Source organism: Triticum dicoccoides, chromosome 3B, assembly GCF_002162155.2.
Source record: "Triticum dicoccoides isolate Atlit2015 ecotype Zavitan chromosome 3B, WEW_v2.0, whole genome shotgun sequence".
Lineage (NCBI taxonomy): Eukaryota > Viridiplantae > Streptophyta > Magnoliopsida > Poales > Poaceae > Triticum > Triticum dicoccoides.
Window position 1 is genome coordinate 147,661,634 of NC_041385.1, and position 24,234 is coordinate 147,685,867.

Sequence of the window (24,234 nt, forward strand, 5' to 3'; positions counted from 1 at the left end):
TGTAGATTTTCCTTTTTCCTTAAAGAGTTTGTTAGTTCACTTGCCACTTAGGGCACCTACAACGCGGGGCGCTAGGTGTAGACTCTAGGATTAATATCCTTTCCGATCAGTAGTTAGGCTAACAAACACTGGCATCTAACTGGGGATGAACGCAAAAGGTGGAGGCGGGCTGCTTAGCTGTTTGTCCTTTGCCGCATGAGTAGGAACGGTGGGTCCAACGATCAATTTCTGGCCGTTTTCACGATTAGATAGTGTCTATCATTAGTGCTCAGCATTGTGTTACAAGGCGCTTCGCTGACTTTCTTTTTAGGATATTTATTTTTTCCTTCTTAAGCGCCTACATAAGGGCCTTGGAGTTGCCCTTATGTATTTACATTCATTTTTGTTGGTGTGTGTTTTTGTTCTGACTTTTTGTGTTTGTGAAGGCCTTTCTTCAAAAGGAGAGAAGGACACCTCTGAGGTACTTCCATACGCTTCATGAAGTAAAATATACTGGCAAGTTTCTAGTGATTAAGCTTTCGATTTGCAGGGCTCCTCTGCTACGTGTATAAGCAAAAAAAGCTAAAATGGAAGTTCACCAAGCTGGCCTTTCTCAAGCTACCACTTCCACTTGATGTCTACAAGGAGGTAAAGCTATCTTTCGTTATTTTCAGCATCCGGTAAGTAATAATTTCTCAATTGCTTCTTCTTGAACTGTCTATGAATGGTTATATGCGTTGCACCTTAATTTAGAAATTGCTGTTGGTGATTTCCTGACTCCTTTTTTTCTTATAAAACTATGATCATGTTTACATGCACTGTCTACTATGCAAGGGGACTTCGGTCCATTGATAAATGGATTGCAGGCTGGCCAAGCTAGTCACCTTTTCCTTTTTTTCCTTCTGTTCTTCTATTCTCTACCTCTCTATTTGTTTCCTCCCCTCCCTCCCTTCGCTCCTGTTTTGTACCCTGGTTTTGTAAGAACTATTGCCCCAGTAAGCATTTTGCTTATGGGTTCTTTATAAAAATCTGTTGGTAAGGGGTCTCCCCTCCCGATTTCCTTAAAAAAAACTATGCAAGGGGAATTTATTATACTACAAGAACTGTGTAGCCACTTATGATGAAATAATTTTTTGTTTACTGTTGTTGTTAAGAAGAATTGGTTTTATTTTCCAGTTATTATAAAAAAGCTTTAATTACCGATGTTAGTTGCGTATCTCGAGTGACAGTTTGTAATCTGCAGGTCCTTGCTACACTTCATCAGAATGTTATTCCTCCAATGTCAAACCCAGCCATCTTGTGGTAGGTTGTTTATGTCCATTTTGTTCAAATTTGTACTTTGTTTGACATGGTATCTCACGCCTTCATATTTTTTTTTCCTGTTGAAGTGATTTCTTGACTACATCATACGCCATTGGCAGTGTTATCAGTGTGATGGCCTTAAAGTGGTCTATTCATCCTTATGACACAACATTAGCTTTAATATCCAAAACTCTATAGCTCTATGCATTACTGACCTGTGCTGTGTATATGGCAAAGCATCGGTCATTGTTCTTGCATGTAAGTAGCTCTCAATAAATATAAGTGTAATATTATGGTTACACTATGAATGAATATGGCCATACTTTGTAATGTATTAAGTTCTATGAACTAAAAGGGGTTTCCGAAGAACTGTCAGTCATCCAAGCTATGGTTCCATTTCACGTCAACATTTTCAATCATGATCTCACAAGTGCCATGTAGCCACCTTTGCATCTTGTGATGCTGTTCCAGAGCAACAAAGCCAAATTTCGTTATTTCTGTTTATTAACTATTTGTCATGGAATGCTGTGGAATGCATCATGTCGAGTCAACGTTTAACCTACAAACGACAAGTTCAGCATGCTGTTTAAAAAGTAATGTACCATATATATTAGAGTAGACTTGTTAGGTTAGTTAACCATGAATCCTGTGGCCTGCCAAACTTGAATATACCCTGAGGTCATTTGTATGCGCAAGCAATGCGGCTGTGTGATCCCACCTACGTTGGCACTTCTTTGTAACCCATCTATTTTGTCTAGCCATTGCTGTACCCATTGAAGATTAGTCCATAACAGTAGATGGAAAACAAATATAGATTACAGTACTCCGCCCTTAATCTTGTGCAAGTGACTGGCCTGTGCCAGCGAGTGGATTATATCAGCGGATCACTATTAACCATGTTTGAGCTCTGAACTATCTTTCTTCCAGCCATGAGTCTGGATATGATATCAACTCTTACTCATGGATTGAACAAACAAACATGTTTCTTTTGTTGCTTATTCTTACGAATAGGCCAGATTGCAGTTTATTCTTTTTTTATTATTATTAGCTGGAGCTCTTATTATCATTGCTTAAGTTCATAATCTGCTGCGGAGGCACCCATCCATTAATTTTTTAGTTGGGTATGTTGCTTGCTATAGCCTTGTAATCTGCATATATAAGCTCTTGATTGATCCAGTGTGGTATACATCTCTGTACACCTAACAAACCATGTGTTGGTAGCACATTCATTTTAAGCTCACATTTTCTATGTTGTGTTCTGCAAGAGCCTTTTTGTTTTGTAATTATTTTTGTGTTGTTCCATAAGCTAATTCCAGTGCTTTGGATTCTCTTTCAGGAAGTTGCTCAGGATGATGAAGCTTGTCGACCTAAGAAGATTGGCACTGACCCTTTTTTTTTGCAGGCTAATAGAGAGCTTTATTAATTAAAGGTATTCGCTGGGCAGTCCGCCAACAGGGCACTGACCAGGAATCCGGGAGTGTTATCGAGCCAACTATCGGTCCTCTCAATCGTGCAAGCATGTTTAGCACAGATGTGAGCAGGCCCATTAGCTGATCTTACAACGAAGAGACAGACCCTGCAAAGTCTGGCCAGTATCCAGCTCAGTTTTATCAGCTAACCAAGTGCTATTGTTGGTGTTTAAAAGAAAGATAAACCCCTAACCTGGCCACAGCTTTTTGTTTCAAAGGAGAAAGTGTTATTCCCCCTTGGCCTTCGGAGTAGTACTAACCGGATATAGGACATTGACTAGTCATGTGGATAGCCGAATCCAGAATGACTTGCGGGTAGCACCAGGCCTGAGTAGGCTACCTGAGTCAGTTGCCACCTGAGTCAGTTGCCAGAGTCCGGTGACTTCACAGCAGCCTCAACTCTAGTTTCTTCTTGTCGCCCCAAAGCTTTGAACATGAGCCCTACCTGGCCGCAACCTTTTGTTTTAAAGGAGAAAGCGTTGCTCCCGATTGGCCTGCGGAGTAGAGATTAACCTGATATAGGAGACATTGACTAGTCCTGTGTAGCCGACACCAGTATGACTTGCGGGTGCCATGGCCAAGTCAGCTACCTGAGTCCGGTGACTCTACAATAGCCAGACATAACATAATCAAAACTTTAAATCATGATCTTAACTCAAGTTTCTTTTCGTTCATCCCAAAGCATACATTTTAAGATAACTGACTCGATGACAGATGGAGGATTTGAACATGATGAGGACACCTGGAGCAAAAATATCACCTAGGGCTTTCTGAAAAGAGGATTTTTTTTATGACTATATAGTCTGGGTGTTGTTTTGTGCTAATATTGGTTAAGTTAGTATTCTTTGTTGAGTTCAGATAATTCAACCTATATTTTTACTTTACGGCTTTCACCTTAGGTCTGTACTTGGTTATCTGTAGAAAGAATATTGCATGCTGTCCTGGTTGTCATAATGTTTTGATATCTTTGATATAGAAATAGAACTAGGGAGGAACTGATAACCTAGCTGTAACAGGTGGGTACTTGAATGAACTTGACAACCAGCTATACTGCTGTTTGGTTGCTACAGCAACTGGTCTGGACTGAACTAGATGGAAGTTTGCCTGATGAGCGATGATGGTGAGATAATGACAGTGGTTTCACTTGCCCATTCTTTCCTATTACAGCTTGAAGCAACTTGTAACTAGTTACTGGGCTTTTGTAACTAGTTACTGGGGGCCATTGCAATTCAACATGCAAGCTGCTATTTGTCTATTTCTCGTGGACAGTTTATTGCCTATCATGTTTATATATGGATTTGGTGGCTTTCATTGGTTGATTGACATGACGGATCCATAACAATAGTAAGAGAGTTGGGTTGTACGTGTAAATTGGTCATTTGACACGAGTTTCTGCCAAATGAGGCTTAAACCTGAACAGTAGTCGCTGTAGAAAGTACAAGAAAGCACTGGTGGCTTTGTGTTTTTCTGTTCTGACGACGTGTGAACCTTTGAGCCGGCCCATTTCAGGGCCTTATTTATATACCTGAAATTACTTAAAGTGAAAATTGTTGAGGGTTATATCATCTTTTTGCATATTCATATGGGGGTTCTCCTGCTTGATTACCAAGAGGTTGATCCAAGTTAACGCCTATGTTCTACTCCCTCTGTTCCTAAATATAAGTCTTTTCAGAGATTTCAATAAGGGACTACATACGGAGCAAAATGAGTGAATCTACACTATAAAATATGTCCATGTACATTTGTATGTAGTTTGTATTAAAATCTGTAGAAAGACTTGTATTTTGAAACGGAAGGTTTACATAACAGGATTTTCTACAGTGTTGGTATAATCAAAGTGAAAATCTATATGTGATATTTTTTCTTTGTGCTAAGACTCCATGTCACCAAAGTTACTTTGATACTGACTGGTGCTATGTTATAAAATTATGTTTCAGCCATATGTATTTACAATTTTAACGTTCTAGACCACCCGAGAAATCATACCGTAGCGTTAAACAGCGTTGAGAGCACATGTCCTTCGTCGGCCTGGTACGCCGCTTCCCACCCTTGCGAATATTCAACCATTGCTTTATCTTTTCACGTCCTCCTTTCTTCTCTATGGGTGTATTCGGTTGCCGTAGTGAATAGTAATTGCATTGCATACACATCTCAACCCAGTCTGGTTTTGAAAAAAGAGCCTCATATGCGACATCTATGAGTTGTTTGGTTGCCTGCATCTAGGGTTCCTGCATTAGGTAGTATGCAAATGCGCTTTGTTTAGTTGCCTGCATTGGCCCAAGCGGCACATAAACTCAGTGTTTGGTTGCACGCATGAGGTATGATTAAGAGTTAGCAAAGGGAAGGGGAGAAGAAGTGCAGTGTGCGTCGGACAATGGCGACTACGGTGGATAGTGGCTGTGGCGCCGTGTCCGACAAGGCAAGCATGGAATCGTGGACGAGCGACCCCGTCGGCGGCACGGCGAGCGACACCGTTGGTGAACTAGTTGCGGTGCTCGCGCAAAGACAGTGGGCAAAGGAGGAGAATGCAGTGCTCGCGCCATACTATCGTCAGTGCAATGAACGAGAGAGGAGGCTAAGATGATTGACCCTGTCAGTGGCGCGGCGAACTGCAGTGTGCACGGAGGCAGAGGACACAAGAAAGCAGTGTGCGCGTCATTGAAGCGTCAGTGTAGTAGGAGGACGACAGAGAGTAGGCTGAGATGAGCGACGCCAGAAACGACTTAGTGTAGTAGCACGCGGGCAAGGAGATCAAGGGGAAGGTCTTCGGCGTCGAGAGAGACGAATAGGAGGGCTCTGAGCAGAGGATAGAGGAGCTCGACATGGCGACGTCAGTGCAGTAGACTGCTGCTCAAAAAGAGATGAAGCTATGATCGTCGAAACCAAAAACTTACAACACGAATGTTGTGAGGAACTGCGAGATTAGGTTGTTGGTCAAAGGAAATTTCAAATGATCCATCGTGCACGATGAATCTGACAAAGTTTGTCTAGAATAGCTCCAAACGGGAACACGAGATTAAGAACTTATGGCTGACGAAACTACGAACCGATCGCCTGAATGGAACCGTAGCATCGATGTGCATCTTTTTCGTGTAGAGCTTACCACGAATTGAAGCATGGCTGTGTAGATTAGAGGGGCATGGAAGAGAGGAGATAACACCTCGCATCCCTCTCGTTTCTCCTCGTGCAGGGGCCCGCTCGTTGCCCTTCCGCTCGGCCTGGCTCCAGAGAAACTGCCGATTCTTGCGTTTTCAACCAGCTAGGCCCAGAGGTGCTTTAAGAAGCGTGCGCTGCAGGCCCAATAGTGTATGCGGGCTACCAAATAGGCCTCTTACTTCCCACGCGGGCCTGGTTGGCCTCTATACGGGCAACCAAACACGCCCTATCTCTCTCTCTCTCTCTCTCTCTCTCTCTCTCTCTCGTTGCAGTACTAGATGCAGGCCGCACTCGCGACTAGGTAGGTTGCCGCAAACAACCATGATGCCATACGGGAGGGCTATGTCGATGATCACTGTGCGGATGCATCATTCCTAGCGCAATAGTTGTGTTGCTGCAATCCCTCACTGCAGTAGGCGTCTTGTTGCAAGGCGAGGGCATCGTCCCTGTCGCTATGTCATCCCTCATCATAGAAGCCTTCGTTCTTGCTAGCCGGGAGGGGCAAAGTCGTCTCCACTGTTGCATCCCCTCATTGCAACAGCCACATTGCGGCGAGCCGGTGACGCCAACCACTGCTGCCACAAGGTTCCGCCGTCGGTGGGTTTTGCACCTGTCACCATGGTCACCATGCTGCAAACGAAAGCGAGCCGACAATAACAACAACAACAACAACAACATTGCTGCAACCATCCCATTGCAGCAGCCGCAGGTTAGAGGTGAGCTACACGAGGGGAACACTGTTGCTAATAGAGGGCTGGGTCGATGTTGTAGAGTCATGATTTCGAGGTGCACAGAGATGATGCAAAGGCAGTGGCTCATTGGGACGCGCTGCAATAAGGGCTATGCTTCAAACGACGGGAGATGCAGCTTGGAGCAGAGGAAATGACGTCGACGATAGCGTTGCAACAATGGCGACAACGCGTTGCGTCATGGTATTTGCTTCAACGGCAGCGTGAGACGGTGGTCGTTGCAACACGCGACGATGGTAGCTTTTGCAACACGCTGGTGGATGCAGGGCACCATCCGTGTTAGTTTTGCAAGCGCATACTGTGAGGTGTCAGTGTGTCACTGGTGTTGCTCGCCGGAGCTGCATGGCGATGGTATGTATGGTGATGCTAAGGGGAGCGTCTACTACGAAGCACTGGCTGTGGGGGCTACTAAGCGTCGGTTGCGGGGGCTGCGATTGAGTTGCGGTGTGTGCTGCGAGGGATTTGGAGACAAGCGGACGGTCTGACCCATCTCATCCAACGGTGGAGAGGCGATTTATCTTTGGTTTGCATCAACCGGATTACGCCTAGCAGCCGTCTGGAAATTATGGGATAGCCATGTACCTACCTTAGATCATTGACTTATAACTATGAAGAAAAGCGCTGCTATGCAAACAACACTTGGTTAAAAAGGGGAACTCGCGCTACTTGGCGCAACGGGTTAGAGCCAAATATCACGAATAGTTAAGTCAAAGCTGATCCAAAAAGACAATGCAGGTACACACCTCACATAATATATGCACAACCAAAGACATAGGTCAAATTTACTTCCACACTAATCTTTTGTTCTTAGTCTAACTAACAACACATGTATGTATAGGATCTCTTGACAAAGTGGTACAACGAGATCATTGCTTGAAAAGCCATGCGATAACAGCCACACGATTGACCAGTGAAGCTACAATGAAAAAACATCTTAGAGAATCATCAAAGAAGTTTTGCTGCCATCTTTTCTTCTGACTTGGTAACTCTTTTGTTCAGCCCATGTCTCTATGTACTAAAGTTTACCGCACCCCTAAGGTAGAACGAACCTTCAACCTATCTTATCACATGCTATCTTAAGTCCAATTCATTATACGTGTTTACAGTTGTTCAAATCTAGTGTTTCAAAATATAATCTATGGGCCTAGCATTAATCATCCACAATTATTTTAAAAGTATTCTCTACAATGCTATGCCCCATTTTCAAATAACCACAGGTCTAGTTTGGGAGAGTATTTAACCAAAAACTACCACATTTCATGGAAACGTGTCCAGAAACTACCACTTTACGAATTTGTGCCGAAAACTACCACTTTTTTTGTTAATCTATGACTAAAAACTACCATGTCGGGGAAGTGCCCGATTCGCCTCTTCTAAACGCCTTTCTGACAGGATGAGCCCACAAGTCGGGTTGACCGTTAACTTTGACCGTTATTACAAATGGGACCGACACGTTAACCCTCTTCTTCCTCCTCTCTCCCTCTCTTTGGCATTTCTACAAACACCTTGTGTGCACCTGCAGTTTGCCCGAGATCCTGACCGACACGCCCTTCTCGAGCGAGCCGAGCGCGTGGCTCTGGATGCTGCTGCCGTCCCCGGCCTACTCCTCGAGCAGGTCTCCGACCAGGGCGCTGGCGGGGGAGGGCCAAGGTCGTCCTCGGCGTCGGCCCAGACGACGTCCTCGGCCTCGGTCGAAGCTAGCGTGCGCCATGGAGTTGCCGTGAAAGCCGTCTAGTTCTGCCCGCCCTCCAGCATCACGTCCACCTCTGGCACTGAGTGCCCCGTCTGCGACGATAGCCGATAGCAGCTTCGTGGAGTCGTAGCAGAGCTCGAACGGCGCCACCGCCGGCGTGACCCTCCTCGCGCTCCTGCCCATGGCGCGGTTGAAGGCCGCGATCAAGGGGCGGTACACGTCGTGGCGAAGCTCCGTGTAGTGGACCGTGGAGAAGCCGACGATGGGCGCACCGGCGCTCGCGAATGCCACACACGCTCCGTCCATGGCGATGCCATTGCTGGCCGAGACGTAGTAGCCGGGGTCTCCGGCGAACGGGCGGCGCAGCGGGACCCCCTCGGACAGGAGCGTCGTGACTGCCGGCCGGTCAGCCCGGGGAGCGAGGAAGAAAGGGCCGCCGCTGAAGATTGCCGCGCCCGCGCGGTCGCCATCGCCTGGGAGGCACAACGCGAACGAGCTGGCGACCCTCTGCGCGCTCGCGACCTGCGCCAGGAACGAGCGGGCGGAGCGTGCGAGCCCTGCGACGCCGACAGTGCCGCAGGAGGCAGCGACAGAGAAGGAGACCGGGAACAGCGGGCAGACAGCGTCACGCGCGTGGTCTGGCCGTGGTCGGCGCTGCACGGTGACGTGACGACCGGGGCTGAGAGGTCGAGGACGACCGCAGCCGGCGTTGAGGGCCGCCACACACACGGGGTGTTTGTGGAAATGCCAAAGAAAAGGAGAGAGGAGGAAGAAGAGGGTTAACGTGTGGGTCTCATTTGTAATAACGGTCAAAGTTAACAGTCAACCTGACTTGTGGGCCCATCTTGTTAGAAAGGCGTTTAGAAGAGGCGAATCGGGCACTTTCCCGACATGGTAGTTTTTAGTCACAGATTAGCAAAAAATGGTAGTTTTCGGCACAAATTCGTAAAGTGGTAGTTTCTGGACACGTTTTCATGAAATGTGGTAGTTTTTGGTTAAATACTCAGTTTGGGACCTTGCTCAAAGTGGTCGACTAGAGGGGGGTGAATAGACAAATTTTATGAATTCTTCAGTGAGGAATTTCAGGGTGAGGAAATTCCTAAGCGAAGAACTACTTGCACCGGAATAAGTACTCAGGTGTAAGCATAACAGAGCAACAACATAGTCATCATGATGAAATTAAAGACAAAACACAGAGTGCAGAAAGTGTAAACATAGGATAAGCAGGACGAAGACAAACCGACTGAAGAAATAAGATTGAGGAATTAGAGAAAGTCTCCAGTCAAAGTCTTCAAACAATAATGATCAGGTTCATCAATACATAACTGAGGAAATGAAAGGGTTGAGGAAATAGAACCAGTAGGCATGGTGAACACAATGATTTGGTAGACCAGTTCCAACTACTGTGACAGTTGTACGTTTGATTGGAGCGGCTGAGTATTTAAACTCGAGGACACACAGTCCTTACCATATTCTCCTTGAGCTAATTAAGATCACATAGACCTCGCCCAACAGTAGTGGTAAGTGAGTCTTCACAGGTGACTTCCAAACCTTCATAGACTAGGTCACTCGGCGATCCACAATTCCTCTTGGATGCTCAGACCATGATGCCTAACCGTCCGGAGGATACACAGTCCTCAAAGGTAACAAGCGTCGTTTCCACACAGGAACAATCTCTTCAGTGATGCTCAATCACTTTGGGTTTGTAGGTTTGGGTTTGGGATTTGGGTTTTCCTCACTTCATGATTTTCGCTCAAAGTCCTCGAAGGATGGGATGCTCTCAAATGACAAGTGTCAGTTTCTCTCGGAGCAGCCAACCAGCTAGTGGTTGTAGGGGGCGGCTATTTATAGCCTAGGGAGAAGCCCGACATGATAAGGCATAAATGCCCTTCAATGATAATGACCGTTAGGTGGTAGGATATTTTGGACAGCTGGCGTGTGGCGCAACAACGGTCGAATTTGAGGTTCGAATTCTTCAGGGCTATCATGTTCCTCACTGTGTAGGCAATCCACACTGGCGAATTCCTAACTCCTCAGTCGGAACGAATTTCTCAGAGACCAGAAGATCTTCGTCTCTCACTGAAGAAATTGACTGAACTGATATGAGATTTCCAATGACTTCACTCGAAAGGATTGGGTAGATGTAGGATTTTGAGATGAGCATCACTTGGAAATTAGTTTCCTTAGTATTACCTCGACCCTCTTTAACAGTACCGTGTTTCCTATGACTCAAGAAGAAGAAAATGAAACTACGAAAACAAAAGTCTTCACGCTTCATAGTCCTCACATGAATATCCAAGTCTTCATGGTCATATCAATTTTTTCACTTTTAAAGTCTTCAGGAAAACCAAAGTCTCCAGCTGAAGACATTCATTTTTAGGGGTCGACTTTCACTGTAAATATTAAACTCCTCATCGACTTATAAAACCTGTGTACACTCACAATCATATTAGTCCCTTAACCTATAAGTCTTCAATACACCAAAATTACTAAGGGGCACTCGATGCGCTTACACTTGCGCCATTTACAAATGAGCTTATCCAAAAGGACATTACTAGGTAAAAAGCTTATAGGATAAAACCTCTACTTCCACGCCATTACTTGCTTCTTCATTTAACTGTTGGAACATCATTTATAGTATCTAGTACAAAGAGCTACAAGGAGGGCATTGCTTAGCACATCACACGACAACAACCATGACAATGGCGAGATAAGTTGTGAATCGGCAACTACGTTTGCAAAGAAAATCTTGCAAAACCACTAAAGAAGACCACCACGGTTTTCAATTCCCGCCGAACAACTATTTTGTTTAGTTTATGTTTTTGTGTATTGAAGTTTACCAAACCCCTAAGAACCAAACCTTTAATCATGTCTTATTATGAGATATCTTAATTGCAATCTATCGGCTATGTTATTTTACCAGGAAAAGGCAGAAAGCAAAACCATTTCAAATAACTCTTGGTGTGAGATGAGACCTTGCGTCATTTGGCGCAACGAGGCATCTAGTATCTACTCCATCCGTTCGAAAATACTTGTCATTAGATAAAAAGAGATGTACAAGTATTTTCGGACGGAGGAAGTATGAAAGAATATAATACTTTCATAGCTGCATTTTTCATGCCTTTCTTTGATTTCCAATAGATTTAGTGGAGCCTCTGTGTATTATTTCGAAAGCACCGTTTCTGACCTTGTGCGACTCTATCTTATCTTGTAGGAAGATGCGCCAATGATAGGCAACCATGAGGGAATATCCAGCACCCTCAATATATACTAAGTTTTTTTAGTGCCTGTAGTCGACCTTTTAGACGTTGAACCGTTGGAGCACTCACATGCTGCAAGCATCGGATATTTTCTCCCACGGCAATGAACGTCGACCTGAATTTATGGATAGAGCGTAGCCCTTGGTACATTAATCGTACGGTCCAAGGTTCATGCACGGGATCGAACAACAGAATTGCGCGAAGCATATCACCGTGCCGAGAAGATCAAATCGACTACGCCCCATCCGCTCAGGCTGTAAGTGGGACGTTACGTGAGAGGCCCACACCCAATCCACTTCTGCCACGTCGGGACCATGCGGTCCAGACGCGATTTACTATCCAATGCGGGTCTGTATCTGTTCGTCGGTCTGGCGTATTTTTGGGCAAACCCTAGACAAACGAGGGGCTTTGCGGGACTCCGGACAACAACCACATAGGCCTCCGACACACCCGGTCCATCGAAAACCCTTCTCGGACCCCGCGCGTCCATCCTCCCCATTTTCTCTCCTTTCTTTGTACTCTCTTGCCTTCGCCGCCGCTCAACCGGCCCGGCCGCCACACCACCCCCTGCCAAAACTCTACGTCTCCGTCACCTCAAGCGTTCCACCCGGGCTCCACCCTGTTTCTCCTCCGTCATCGTTTCACCGCTCTTTTTCAACCACCCCGCCAGGTACCATACGGCAATTGTTCGGTGAATTGCCGGAGCTAAAAAACCTTCTTCTTTTGAGCAATGAATTCGGATTTAGAGTACATATATGAGCACTATGTTGAGTTGTTCGATGGCCCGTCCGACGACGAGGATTACACGGAGGAGACAACAATGATGCAAGCGGCCCTTGAAGACGTGGAGCGTGCAGAGGAGCATGTTCTCAGTTTCAAGGGTTCCACCAAGGGTCATCGAGTGCTCAACCGCAACAGGGCGCGAGACCATTTGATACTGATGGACGACTACTCTTGCCCCGTTGCACTCTTCCCTGACCATTTTTGCCGGTGTTTTCGGATGCGCAAGACTGTCTTCGATCGTTTGTACCATGGCGTCCGGTCATATGATGACTACTTCATCTTGAAGGACTCCGTGGGAAGGATTGGGTTCTCTGGTTACCAAAAGTGCACGGTCGTACTGCGGATACTTGCATATGGCACGACCGCTGATTTGTGGGACGAGTACCTACGGATGTCTGGGAGCACATGCGGAGTACCATGGTCAGGTTTGCAGCTGCCGTGGTCGAGGTGTTTGGGCCTTAGTACCTGAGAGAACCGACTGTGGCAGACACCAAGAGGCTCTTGGCAATCTCAGAAGTAAGAGGGCGGCCATGTTTGCTTGGATCTCTTGACTGCATGCATTAGAAATGCAAGAATTAGTTGCCCAAAAGCTTTACAAGGGCGATATCAGGATCATGTTAAGAAGACCACCATCATTCTTGAAGCAGTTGCATTACATGATCTTTGGATTTGGCACGTTTTCTTTGGCATGTCCGGGTCTCACAATGACATCAATGTGCTGCAGCGATTACCATTGTTTGCGAGGACTGATTGAAGAAAAAATCCTCCTTGCCACTATACCATCATTGGATATGAGTACAACATGAACTACTACCTGACTGATGGTATCTATTCTCTATGGGCTACCTTTGTCAACACTATCTCTAACTCAGTTGGACAGAAGAAGTCTCACCTTGTCCAAAAACAAGAAGCAACTAGAAAGGATGTCGAGAGGGCATTTGGAGTTCTGCAAGCCCGTTTTGCAGTCGGTTACGGACCTGCTAAACAATGGGATCCGAAGACCTTGTGGGAGGTGATGACATGTTGTGTGATCATGCATAACATGTTCGTGGATGATGAGGGTGAGGATGCTGCCGCATTTCTAGAATTTAAGAACATGGGTGATCCTATCAAAATTCTAGACCAGAATCCGGCCACATTTGAAGAGTTTATTCATATGCATCAACAAATTCGACATCAAGAAACTCACAAGCAGATGAAGGAATATCTGATTGAGCATCTGTGAGCGGTTAAAGGGGACAACAATGTTAGATTGTAATATTTTAACTTTTTTAAATTTGAAATACTGTTGCATGCGACTATTTGAACGTGTAGCAAGAGAGAAGGGATTTCCTTTTTAATTCCTACTTGATTAGATTGATACATCTACTCTCTTTATATAGAGAGGTTTACTTGACTTCCAAGCAAGGCTTACTTAACCCCTAAGCAAGCGACCCTTATCTCTAATTAACCCTAAGATAACGGGCCCATTAGGCCCATTACGTACTCTAACACTACACCCCACCTGGACATGCAACTTGTCCTCGGGCTGTAGCCTAACCAACTTATAACCATGACTCGACGCAACACAAACCTAACACCTAAAAACAAGCCTTTTATATCTCGGCTTGTTTTATTATTCTCAATCTGAAATGGACTAGGGCGCTTTATTTTGGACCACTTAATAAAAAGTGGACAACATCCGCACGTCGGACATGCACGTGTACAGCCACCTGGATCCCATGGACACCACCTGGACAAAAGGAGTGATCCCCGATGCAGCGGACGAGAGTGATGTCCTTTGCGCAGCGAAGGGCAACTTGGAGGAGCGGCAACTGCAGACCACGCATCTCCCGCACACGCCGACGCGCTAGGAGGCCGCGCGCAGCAGCCTGCACCCTCACCACCGCCGACACGGGGCGGCCAGCGTTCCAAGACAGAAGCTGTGACGGCGACGGCGGGGACTTGATCTGCTGGATGTGGACGCCCTGGGATGGCGGCGACGCTGATGGGAACGAGGTCGTCGCAGTCCCGTCATAGGGCATCCCATACTGGGTGGCGGAGTTGACTGGCAGTGGCTATTGCAGCTGTAGCGGCTGCTGCGGTGTCGTGCCGGGCAGCAATAGCGGCTGCTGCGACGGAGCGCCAGGCGCGGCGGAGGCCGCCAGGAGCGGCGGCTGCCACTGCAGTCAGGGCTGGGCGATGGTGGCGATGGATGGCAGCTGCAGTGACCCGGCGAGCGCGGCAAACGCCGCCTGGTGCGGCGGCTGGCATGGCAGCCACGGCGGCGCGGGGGCGGCGATGGGTGGCGCAGCCGGGTGCGGCCTGTAGGACCCAACCAATAACATGTGGATCTCCTGGACCGCCTGGGTTAGGTCCCGCAGCACCCCGAGCACCTCCTCCGAGGTGAGGACGGCGGGAGCGGGCGTGACGGAGGATCCTGGCACGGGCAGGAGCGGGGCGACGGTCGTGGTGGTCGCCGGAGGCGACGAGGTGACCGCCAGCGGAAGAGACGGGCCTGGCGGCGGTGAAGACATGATCGAACCGAAGCCAGTTGATACCAAATTGTTATGGCGCTGCTAGAAGGAGGGCGCGAGAGGGCCGGTCGGGGGCCTTTTTACCCACGGCCGGGCAAGAGGGAAGGGATTTCCTTCTTAATTCTTACTTGATTAGATTGATACATCTACTCTCTTTATATAATAAAGAGGTTTATTTGACTTCCAAGCAAGGCTTACTTGACCTCTAAGCAAGCGATCCTTATCTCTAATTAATCCTAAAATTAACGGGCCCTTTAGGCCCATTACATACTCTAATATAAATCTATGTATACGGCCATTTGAACTTGCACACTTTAAAAAGAATTTAGTGAGACCAAATGTATGCGGACAGCGTTAAATGACTAGATCTCACATCCGTGTCCATGGACTGATCCTCTAACCGCGGACGGAGGAGGAGGACTGTAGAGATGCACTTAGTGGGCATCCCATATAACCTCATGCATAAATACTGGCCTCAACTGAATTGCTGTACTCAATCGAAATAGTGCTACCGTCAACGTAAAGGTAAAGCGTGCGGGGTAGAGTGTGCCGCCGGCGAGATCGAGCTTGGTGTTGCGGGCACCCGATGGCCTTGATTCCGTCCATGGACTGGTATGCGTCCGAGTCGGTGTTGTCCTAGGGCTCGGGAAGGACCTATTCCGTCCATGGAAGCCACGAGGTCGTTGTCAGCGACGTTGGCGTCGACGGTGGAGGACGGGGAGGGGACGAGCTGGAGAGCATCGGCGAGCCGCTCATGGCTTCACGCGTCGGCGCGGCAGGTGACCGCGTCGGGCGCGTGCTTGCAGACCTCGTAGAGTCAGACACGCACGCGTTGTGGCCTACGCAGAGGTAGCCGTCGCCCGACCGGCAGTAGAGCCGCTCCGCTTCCACGGCACACGCGGCGCCTGGCGCCGAACGGAGCGAGGAGGATGACACTGTCGAGCAAGGTTTCGACGCCGGAGACCTCGCCGCATCCACCCCGTCAGGTATATCATCTCTTTGATATACCCAGCATCATCACCCAGACTGTGAATGGATTGTGATCCCCCTTTTTTTCTTCAGTTTCTCCTCATGCTCTGCTTCCTGTGTTCTAGGTTCTTTTGATGAATTCATGGTTTAGGAAAAGGAATGGTGCTACTTTGCTGACATTATTGTTTCTTGATAAATTAATATCTTCATGATTGGGCCGGTGTTTGTCCTATGGAAATCAATCCCTTTTCTTCTGGAGGTATGGTGAATAGGATCAGACCATTTATATAGACTGTAGTGTTATGTTGAAATGTGAAGCACTTTTGCCTGCTCAGCAAGTTTCTCGGAAATATCATGAGGTAAACAAAGGGGGATTTACACTTTTTTGGACAAAGGGTGGATTTTATTACTCAAAAAGTCAAATGAAGCATCAAGCGAATAGAATCAAAATGAGCACACACCCGACTGATTTACACTTATGTGGGCGTAATTGAATGGTCATATATTAAATATAACTTCCACTGATGTTTCATGGCAGTTGCACATATATACAACATTATTATGATCCATAGCATACATGAAATTAAAGTATAGTGAATGTAGAGAAGAAGAATAGGGACAATAGTATGTAGGACCGGAACACGTATGAGGGGATTCAAGATTACTATGCAAGCGTAGTTCTGTTTTGTATGGACATTCAAAGCGTAACCAGTTTCTACAAATAATTAACACAACTTTACTGGGTATGCAGAAGCAAGGTTTTATCCTGGAGCTTTTATAATTCAGTTATCAGTCTCTTTTGTTATGCCTAAGTGTTTAAGATACCATCCCCATAATATATTATTTTTTCTCTATTTGTTGGTGCAAAATGGTAGGGTTTGTTTCAGAGCTACCCAGTCTTCCCCACACACATGGACCAAGAGAAATGCAGAAATAGAAGATAGGGTGTAGAAAAAAGAACACCTGTTTATTTCAGCGGCATTCATATACTAGCATTGTGATTTTGTTTAAAGATTCAGACTCTCATTTCGAGCATTAGGGATATGAGTGGACTCATTCTGAAAGGACAAACAATAGATATTGGTGTGCTGCAGATCTTCTCTCCATGTTTAATAATTATAGCCTTATACGACGTGATATGTTCCATAATTATTTACTCTAATGTTAATTGTTATCCACTCAAATGCAGTTCTTTGTGAGGTTGATTATGCCAACTTGTATCATGTAATATTTTTAATAACGAGTCCTATCCTACTTCTAAAGCAACCATGCATGTTCATAGAAGATTATCTATTGTAGATATTTTTCAATATGCTAATGTTGTTGCCTCTTTTTTCCTGCTATATATGTGCATGCACCTCAACTCATTGTCGATGTGTTATGGCCATGAAAGGTATTAACTTTTGTTCCTCTGGATGACGGTTCAACGCAAGATTTTGACCATTGATGTTCTCATGAACTGGGGATGGGAGAATTTACTTTTGGCCCCTCTGCACGCGCAACCTCGAGATGTCATCACACATCCTTTCGAAGTGCACGTGGACCCACAAGGTATGGGCAACCATCGCTGATATTACCAAGATGATGCAATTCCATCATGTATCCTGGCTGGCCAACTTGGATCCCCTGCAATGTTTTCCTTCATGCACGAGAGAGCCCCTCCATCAACAGTACAGGGATCTTGGCGGATCCTGGCGGCGCGGCAGCGAAGATCTTGACGCCGGCGGGCCCATGGCGCGGCTGCAGATGGGTCGACGCATAGCTGTGTGGAGGCTGTGTGCGGGTCTCCTCGTGGCGTCGGCCTTCGCCGGCGGCGGGGCGGCACATGCACGGCATCCGGCGAGGGGTGGGGACGCGGCCATGGTGGCTTCCCGTGCGAGTACGCGGAGAAGAGGCTGCGGCGTGTGTCCTCGGGGATGATGGCTATCCTCGCCCAGATCCGTCGGCGGCATGGCGGCGGAGGTCGCAGTGGCCGGTCGGCGGCGACGGAACAAGGCCGGTGGCAGCGGCGATGTTCTGTCTGGATCCCGGGGCGGCGGCCCTGGACGTGGTGGCGGGTGAAGCTCGGGCTTCCCGCGACGGCATGGCGTGGTGTAGTCCCTGTCCAAGGCGGATCTGTGACGGCGATCTGTTTGCGGATTGGTTCGGATCAGAGGCGGTGACGAGCACGCGGGATCTATCTCGGCGGCTTTCACGGTTTGGCGAGGCGGGGTGGGAGCCCTCCTCCTAAGCTCCAGTGGTGGCACACTCAGGCAGGGCCGGTGCGCCAGGGATCCCACGATGGCACTGTTGCTGCGCTTGGTCGCCAGATCTAGGCGGCTGGATCTGGGACTTTGAAGCCGGTCGAGACAGTGCATAGGTTGTTGGGTGGATTTCTTGGGACGGATCCGGGTGAAAACCTGGTCTTCGGTCGATGGCCGGAGCCGGTGATGACGATGATCTTATCATCGTTTCCTTCATGAAGGCATCACCGAGGTGAAGCTCCCAACTCCACCCAATACCTCTGGGGGAAACCCTAGATCAGCTGATCAGATGTTGGCGGCAATCATGTGTCGTAACCCCCTTGGGGCGGCATTCTTGGAGGTGCACTCGGCTTCGCGGGACCAGCGGACGGCTTCTTTGGTGGAGTGGTGCTTCATCCATACATTGATGGCGACGGATCTTGACGGCGTGGTGCAGTGCAGATTCGGAGTTTGATGTGGGAGGATGGACTCGCGCAGGAGGACGACGATGTCTAGCGTCGTGGTGGCGTCGATGGCAGAGAGACCTGACACGGTATGCAATAGTATAGCTCTGAAGATGGACTCATGGCAGGTGGATGCGGCGGCCTGATACGTCCATTTTGCATCATGCTTTTATATCAATATTTATGGCATTATGGACTGTTATTACACATTATATCTCAATACTTATGTCTATTCTCTCTTATTTTACAAGGTTTACCATGAAGAGGGGGAATGCCAGCAGCTAGAATTCTGTCTGGAAAAGGAGCAAACGTTGGAAACCTATTCTGCACAACTCCAAAAGTCCTGAAACTCCACGAAACCATTTTTTGGATTTATTAAGGAATTATGAGCAAAAGAAATAGACCAGGGGGCCCACACCCTGTCCAGGAGACAGGGGGATGCCCCCCATAGGGCGCGCCCCCCTATCTCCTGGGCCCCCTGGTGGGATTCCGGTGACCATCTTCTGCTATATGAAGGGTTTTGTCTTGGAAAAATTCGTGGGCAAGCTTACGGGACGAAACTCCGCCGCCACGAGGCGGAACCTTGGCGGAATCAATCTAGGGCTCCGGCGGAGCTGTTCTGCTGAGGACACTTCCCTCCCGGAGGGGGAAATCATCACCAACGTCATCACCAACGATCCTCTCATGGGGAGGGGGTCAATCTCCATCAACATCTTCACCAGCACCATCTCCTCTCAAACCCTAATTCATCTCTTGTATCCAATCTTGTATCCAAAACCACAAATTGGTACCTGTGGGTTGCTAGTAGTGTTGATTACTCCTTGTAGTTGATACTTATTGGTTTACTTGGTGGAAGATTATATGTTCAGATCCTTAATGCATATTATTACACATCTGATTATGAACATGATTATGCTTTGTGAGTAGTTACTTTAGTTCCTGAGGACATGGGTGAAGTCTTGCTATTAGCAGTCATGTGAATTTAGTATTCGTTCGATATTTTGATGAGATGTATGTTGTCTCTTCTCTAGTGGTGTTATGTGAGCGTCGACTACATGACACTTCACCATTATTTGGGCCTAGAGGAAGGCATAGGGAAGTAATAAGTAGATGATGGGTTGCTAGAGTGACAGAAGCTTAAACCCTAGTTTATGCGTTGCTTCTTAGGGGCTGATATGGACCCCTATGTTTCATGCTGTGGTTAGGTTTACCTTAATACTTCTTTTTGTAGTTGCGGATGCTTGCAATAGGGGTTAACCATAAGTGGGATGCTTGTCCAAGATAGGACAGTACCCAAGTGTCGGTCCACCCACATATCAAATTATCAAAGTACCGAACACGAAACTTATGAGCGTGATGAAACTAGCTTGACGATAATTCCCAATGTGTCCTCGGGAGCTCCTTCATTATTATTAGAATTTGTCCAGGCTTATCCTTTTCTACGTAAAGGATTGGGCCACCTTGCTGCACCTTATTTACTTTATTTACTTTTGCTCGTTACTATTTATCTTATCACAAAATTATCTATCACCTATTATTTCAGTGCTTGCAGAGAAAACCTTACTGAAAACCGCTTATCATTTCCTTCTGCTCCTCGTTGGGTTCGACACTCTTACTTATCGAAAGGACTACAATAGATCCCCTATACTTGTGGGTCATCAAGACTCTTTTCTGGCGCCGTTGCCGGGGAGCGTAGCGCTCTTGGTGAGTGGAACTTGGTAAGGAAACAATTATATAGTGTGCTGAAATTTTCTGTTACTTGTCACTATGGAAACTAATCCTTTGAGTTGCTTGTTTGGGGTATCTTCACCCCAACCAGAGGAGCAAAGAGATGCTCCTCAACCTACTGAACTTTATGAAAATATTCACTTTGAGATTCCTTCGGGTATGATAGAAAAACTGCTAGCTAATCCTTTTGCAGGAGACGGAACTTTGCATCCCGAGTTACACCTTATCTTTGTGGATGAAGTTTGTGGATTATTTAAGCTTGCAGGTATTCCCGATGATGTTGTCAAAAGGAAGGTCTTTCCTTTATCTTTGAAGGGAGATGCAATGACATGGTATAGGCTATGTGATGACACAAGATCTTGGAATTATAAGCGATTGAAACTGGAATTTCACCATAAGTTCTATCCTATGCATCTTGTTCATCGTGATCGTCATTACATATATAATTTCTGGCCTCGCGAAGGAGAAAGCATCGCTCAAGCTTGGGGGAGGCTTAAGTCAATGTTATATTCATGCCCCAATCATGAGCTCCCTCGGGAAATGATTATTCAGAATTTTTATGTTTGGCTTTCTCTTGATAATCACAACTTGCTCGATACTTCCTGTGCTGGTTCCTATATGCTGAAGACTATTGATTTCAAATGGGACTTATTGGAAAGAATTAAACGCAACTCTGAAGATTGGGGTTCTGACGATGGTAAGGAGTTAGGTATGACACCTAAGTTTGATTGTGTTAAATCTTTTATGGATACCGACGCTTTCCGTGGATTTAGCTCTAAGTATGGACTTGACTCTGAGATAGTAGCTACTTTTTGTGAAACTTTTGCTGTTCACGTTGATCTCCCTAAAGAGAAGTGGTTTAAATATAATCCTCGTGTTGAAGTGAAAGTAGTTGCACCTATTACAGTCGAAGAAAAGACTATTACATATAGTGATCCTATTATTCCTACTACTTATGTTGAAAAACCTCCTTTTCCTGTTAGGATAAAAGATCATGTTAAAGCTTCGACTGTTGTTCGCAAGAGTAATACTAGGACTTATACACCTCCTGAGCAAATTAATGTTGAACCTAGTATTGCTATGATTAAAGATCTCCTGGATGAAGACTTAGATGGGCATGTTATTTCTTTCGTGGGTGAAACTGCTAATATTGCTAGACCCGATACTAAGACACGTAGACCTATTGTAGGCACGCCTGTTATTTCTGTTAAGATCATTGTTATCATGGATTATGTGATATGGGTGCTAGTGCTAATGCTATACCTTACAATCTTTATAAAGAAATTATGCACGACATTGCACTTGTTGAATTAGAATACTATTAAGCTTGCTAATAGGGACGCCATTAAAACTATTGGGATTGTTAGAGATGTTGAAGTCTTGTGTGGAAAGATTAAATACCCTGTTGATTTTCTTGTTCTTGCTTCCCCACAAGATAATTTTTGTCCCATTATTTTTGGTAGACCTTACTTGCATACTGCTAGTGCTAAGATTGATTGTGAAAAGAATATTGTCACTGTTGGTATAGATGGTATGTCTCATGAGTTTAATTTCGCTAAGTTTAGTAGACAACCTCGTGAAAAGGAATCATCTAGTAAGGATGAGATTATTGGTCTTGCTTCTATTGCTGTTCCTCCAACTGATCTGTTAGAACAATATTTGCTAGACCATGAAAACGATATGTTTATGAAGGAAAGGGAAGAAATAGATGAATTGTTCCTCAAACAAAAACCTAAGCTAAAACATAATCTTCCCATTGAAATTCTTGGGGATCCCCCTCCACCCAAGGGTGATCCTGTGTTTGAACTCAAACCTTACCTGATAATCCCAAGTATGCTTATCTTGATGAAAAAGAAATATATCCTGTTATTATTAGTGCTAACCTTTCAGAGAAAGAAGAAGAAAGATTATTGAAAACTCTGAAGAAGCACCGAGCTTCTATTGGATATACCCTAGATGATCTCAAGGGCATTAGTCCCACATTATGTCAACACAAAATTTCAGTGGAGAAAGATGCCAAACCTGTTAGAGATCCTCAAAGACGATTAAACCTCAAAATGAAGGAAGTGGTAAGAAAGGAGATTCTAAAACTCCTTGAGGCAGGTATTATTTATCCCATTGCTGACAGTGAATGGAGAAGCCCTGTCCATTGTGTCCCTAAAAAGGGAGGTATTACCGTTGTTCCTAATGATAAAGATGAATTGATCCCGCAAATAATTATTACAGGCTATAGGATGGTAATTGATTTCTGTAAGTTAAACAAAGCCACTAAGAAAGATCATTACCCTTTAACTTTTATTGATCAAATGCTAGAAAGGCTATCCAAAGACACACATTTTTGCTTTCTAGATGGTTATTCTGGTTTCTCTCAAATACCTGTGTCAGCGGGGGATCAATCTAAAACTACTTTTACTTGCCCTTTTGGTACTTTTGCTTATAGACGTATGCCTTTTGGTTTATGTAATGCACCTGCTACCTTTCAAAGATGCATGATGGCTATATTTTTCGATTTTTGTGAAAAGATTTGTGAGGTATTCATGGATGACTTCTCTGTCTATGGATCCTCTTTTGATGATTGTTTGAGCAACCTTGATCGAGTTTTGCAGAGATGCGAAGACACTAGTCTCGTCCTAAATTGGGAAAAGTGTCACTTTATGGTTAATGAAGGCATTGTATTGGGGCACAAGATCTCCGAGAGAGGTATTGAAGTTGATAAAGACAAAGTTGATGCTATTGAAAAGATGCCATGTCCCAAGGACATAAAAAGGTATAAGAAGTTTCCTTGGTCATGTCGGTTTTTATAGGAGGTTCATTAAGGACTTTTCTAAAATCTCTAGGCCTCTGACTAATTTATTGCAAAAAGATGTTCCTTTTGTCTTTGATGATGATTGTGTAGACACATTTGAAACACTTAAGAAAGCTTTGATCACAACACCTATTGTTCAGCCACCTGATTGGAATTTACCTTTTGAAATTATGTGTGATGCTAGTGATTATGCTGTAGGTGCTGTTTTAGGGCAAAGAGTCGATAAGAAATTGAATGTTATCCATTATGCTAGTAAGACTCTTGATACTTCCCAGAGAAATTATGCTACCACTGAAAAAGAATTCTTAGCAGTTGTGTTTGCATGTGATAAGTTTAGACCTTATATTGTTGATTCCAAAGTTACTATTCACACTGATCATGCTGCTATTAAATATCTTATGGAAAAGAAAGATGCTAAGCCTAGACTCATTAGGTGGGTTCTCTTGCTCCAAGAATTTGACTTGCATATTATTGATAGAAAGGGAGCTGAGAACCCCGTTGCAGACAACTTGTCTAGGTTAGAGAATGTTCTTGATGACCCCACTGCCTATTAATGATAGCTTTCCTGATGAACAATTAGCGGTTGTCAATGCTTCTCGTACTGCACCTTGGTATGCTGACTATGCTAATTACATTGTTGCTAAATATATACCGCCTAGTTTCACATACCAGCAAAAGAAAAAGTTCTTCTATGATTTAAGACATTACTTCTGGGATGATCCACACCTTTATAAAGAAGGAGTATATGGTATTATTAGACGTTGTGTGCCTGAGCATGAACAGGAACAAATCCTACACAAATGTCACTCTGAATCCTATGGAGGACACCACGCTGGAGATAGAACTGCACACAAGGTACTACAATCCGGTTTTTATTGGCCTACTCTTTTCAAAGATGCTCGTAAGTTTGTCGTATCCTGTGATGAATGCCAAAGAATAGGTAACATTAGTAGACGTCAAGAAATGCCTATGAATTATTCTCTTGTTATTGAACCGTTTGATGTTTGGGGCTTTGATTATATGGGACCTTTTCCTGCCTCCAATGGTTATACACATATCTTAGTTGCCGTTGATTACGTTACTAAGTGGGTAGAAGCTATTCCAACTAGTAGTGCTGATCATAACACTTCTATTAAAA

The 24,234-nt window shown here is 45.6% G+C and overlaps 1 long non-coding RNA gene and 1 pseudogene across 11 annotated transcripts in view; one reads left to right on the forward strand and one right to left on the reverse strand.

Annotated features, from left to right (window-relative positions):
- LOC119275253 overlaps window positions 1-4,229 on the forward strand; it is an 8,464-nt gene extending 4,235 nt beyond the window's left edge. For 9 of the 11 annotated variants that reach the window (XR_005135590.1, XR_005135593.1, XR_005135594.1 and 6 more), the window contains 4 exons: window positions 426-460; window positions 530-627; window positions 1,223-1,281; window positions 2,618-4,229. This is a non-coding gene — a long non-coding RNA (uncharacterized LOC119275253). The other 2 variants (XR_005135591.1, XR_005135589.1) reach the window with 2 other exon arrangements.
- A 4,163-nt stretch (window positions 4,230-8,392) lies between these two features.
- On the reverse strand, window positions 8,393-9,052 carry LOC119279406 (annotated as a pseudogene).
- Between the last annotated feature and the right edge of the window lie 15,182 nt (window positions 9,053-24,234).